Source organism: Rutidosis leptorrhynchoides, chromosome 9, assembly GCF_046630445.1.
Source record: "Rutidosis leptorrhynchoides isolate AG116_Rl617_1_P2 chromosome 9, CSIRO_AGI_Rlap_v1, whole genome shotgun sequence".
Taxonomy (NCBI): Eukaryota; Viridiplantae; Streptophyta; class Magnoliopsida; order Asterales; family Asteraceae; genus Rutidosis; species Rutidosis leptorrhynchoides.
Genome location: NC_092341.1, coordinates 130,942,181 through 130,945,209, shown reverse-complemented (window position 1 = coordinate 130,945,209; position 3,029 = coordinate 130,942,181).

Below are 3,029 nucleotides of genomic sequence, written 5' to 3'. Positions count from 1 at the left end.
CCATGCCCGCGCGGCGCGCGGATTGGCCTGGTCAGATTCTGACCACTTTGTCCCATTTCACGTGAAATGTTTGACTAGCTACCGACCTCCGATTCACATGAAACTTGTTCTAATATACTTGTATATGAATAATTAGCATAGAAAAATAGTCCGGGACCCGACCCGAACATGTTGACTTTTTCGTTGACTTTGACCCGACCAAGTTTGACTTTTTGTCAAACTTAACCAATTAATTATGCAATCTTCCTAACATGCTTTTATACTTGTATCTTGCATGAAACTTGACAATTTGCTTCACATGCTATATTAATCGAGTCGTATTGAGCCATAGGACTAATTGAACATCTTTGACCGTTTTGTGTTTACCGTTATTGATATAACCTATATGTTTAGGTCAAGACTAGCTTTGTCTTTGCACGCGTTTACTTGTCGAAGTACTTTATTAACTCTTGCACTCAAGGTGAGATCATAGTCCCACTTTTTCAATCACTTTTATTCTTTACATCGTGGGCTGAGAAACACATACATTTCATACTTATTTACTTTTCATGCTTTTACATTGTGAACAAATACGAATACAAAGATGCATACGAGTTTGAACAAAAGTCCTCAATCCAATTATCATTAGTTCCACTTGCAGGGTGTAAGTGTAAGCGTGTAATTATGTTGTGTGGCCATACGGGTTTAACAAACCCTCATTCAGACGGTTCGCTACCGTTAGTGAATGAAATATAATTTCAACAATGTATAGTGTAAGTTCTAACACTAAATTCAAAATTCAGAGGGAAGATTCGGTTAAGCCTTGATAATTGGGTGCTCGTGATACAAATACTATTTTGGAATGTGAATGATTCTGGTTGAGCAATTCTTAAAGAACCTTGTGGTTCAATACAATTTACTTACTAAACCTATGATTTCACCAACGTTTTTCGTTGACAGATTTCTATGTTTTTCTCAGGTCTTGCACGATATGTGATACATGCTTCCGCTCATTATTTGATACTTGCTTTGGATGTCGAGTATACATGCTTTTCATGGAGCGTCTTTTGACTTTACTTTAAACCGTGTCGCCTAGATTTCAATCGTACTTATAACGTTGTAACTTAACTTTTGGTTGAACAATTCTTGTAAACTTTGAAACAATCTTTATTTTGAAATGAAGGCGACATATTTTGGTCAAACGTTATCTTAAAGACTTATAATCAGGTAATGGGACCCACGTAGCCGACGCCGTCACTTGACGATTTGTCGGGGTCGCTACAAGTGGTATCAGAGCCTTGGTTGTAGGGATTTAGAGTTCATTTGTGTCCACCCCGAGTCATAAGGTACATAGGTGAATCTAGACTATAACCGGCATATAGACTGAAGTAGGAATTACTTGACTATTTGTGCATTTATACTCGAACTCTTCTATCATATCTAACTCGTATTCGATCTTGATCTTACGTTGATAAATTTTGTTGATGCGCCACCTTGACTTTATGAAGTAATGTTAAATGCACATGAGAATCAGGGTAATATAATTTCCGGGATTATATTACGGTGATTCACATGGACGTTCCGACATTATGACATAAAGAATTTAGGGCGAGTCAAGGAAAATTTTCTCTCTATCCTTAATCCATACTCCGGTTAGTATTGTTGAAAATACTAACCGACGATATTCTTGTGTCATGAAGGAACAATGGCTCGTCGACGCGCTCCTCCCGAAACTCCCGAACAAGCCCTCCAACGTATGATAGCCACTGCCGTGGATGCGGCCATGGCCGGTCACTCCTCCAACAACAACAATAACAACAATCATCATAACAACAACAATGGAGCCAGAAATTCCAACGAAGGATGCTCCTATAAGAATTTCATAGGGTGCAAACCTCACACTTTCGATGGAACCGGGGGACCGGTTGTGCTCACCCGATGGTTTGAGCAAACGGAAGCCGTATTTAGCATAAGCGGTTGTCGAGACCAAGACAAGGTTAGATATTCCACTCACACCTTCGCCGGTATCGCTCTCACATGGTGGAATTCGTATGTACAATCGGTGGGTATCCACGAAGCCCACGCTCTCTCTTGGGCCGACTTAAGAGGAAAGATGATCACCGAATATTTTCCTCGCGAAGAAACCCGAAGGCTCGAACAAGAACTAAGAGCTCTGAAAGCGGTCGGGAACGACCTTAAGGCCTATAATCAACGATTCTCCGAACTTGCTTTGATGTGCCCAAATCTTGTGAACCCCGAATCTTTAAGGGTTGAACTTTACATGGATGGTCTCCCCAAGAGCATCAAACAAGGAGTAATGTCATCCAAACCCGCTAACCACCAAGAAGCTTTGAATATGGCCCGCCAATTGATTGAAACAGTGGACGAGATTGAAGTGCCGGCACGTAAAGCCGAGGATAAGTCGGGTGACAACAAAAGAAAATGGGAAGCCCCCCAATCAAGCAATTACAACAACCCCGCCAAGAAGCCCTTCATCCCCAACGGCAAGAAAGGTTATACCGGACACCTACCGTATTGTAACGAGTGCTACAAACATCATTTAGGTGAATGTGGCAAACCATTTTGCTTGAAGTGTCAAAGAAGTGGCCATGTAGCCCACGATTGTAGGAATACCGCGCCCGTCGCCCAAAAGGAGCACAATGCACCCAAGACGGGTGTTTGTTTTGAATGTGGCCAACCGGGTCATTTTAGGAGTGCGTGCCCAAACAAGAAAATCAACCCCAACGCACGCCGTTGAACTTTCAACATCGACACCTAGGATGCCCGAGACGACGATGGACTAGTCACGGGTACGTTTCTTCACAACAAACAGTATATTTCATACTTATTCGATTCGATTACCGCTAGATGTTTATTAACCAAGTCTTTGACTCGTGCTCTTTACATTCCACTTTTTTTCCCCTAGATATTACTTAGACGATTTAAGTGACCAACGAAAAATATTGTGTGCCTATAAATTTTATTGGAGGATATACGTTAAGACTTTTGACTTGACACCTATAGAACTAGGGAGCTCGAAACCTATTCGT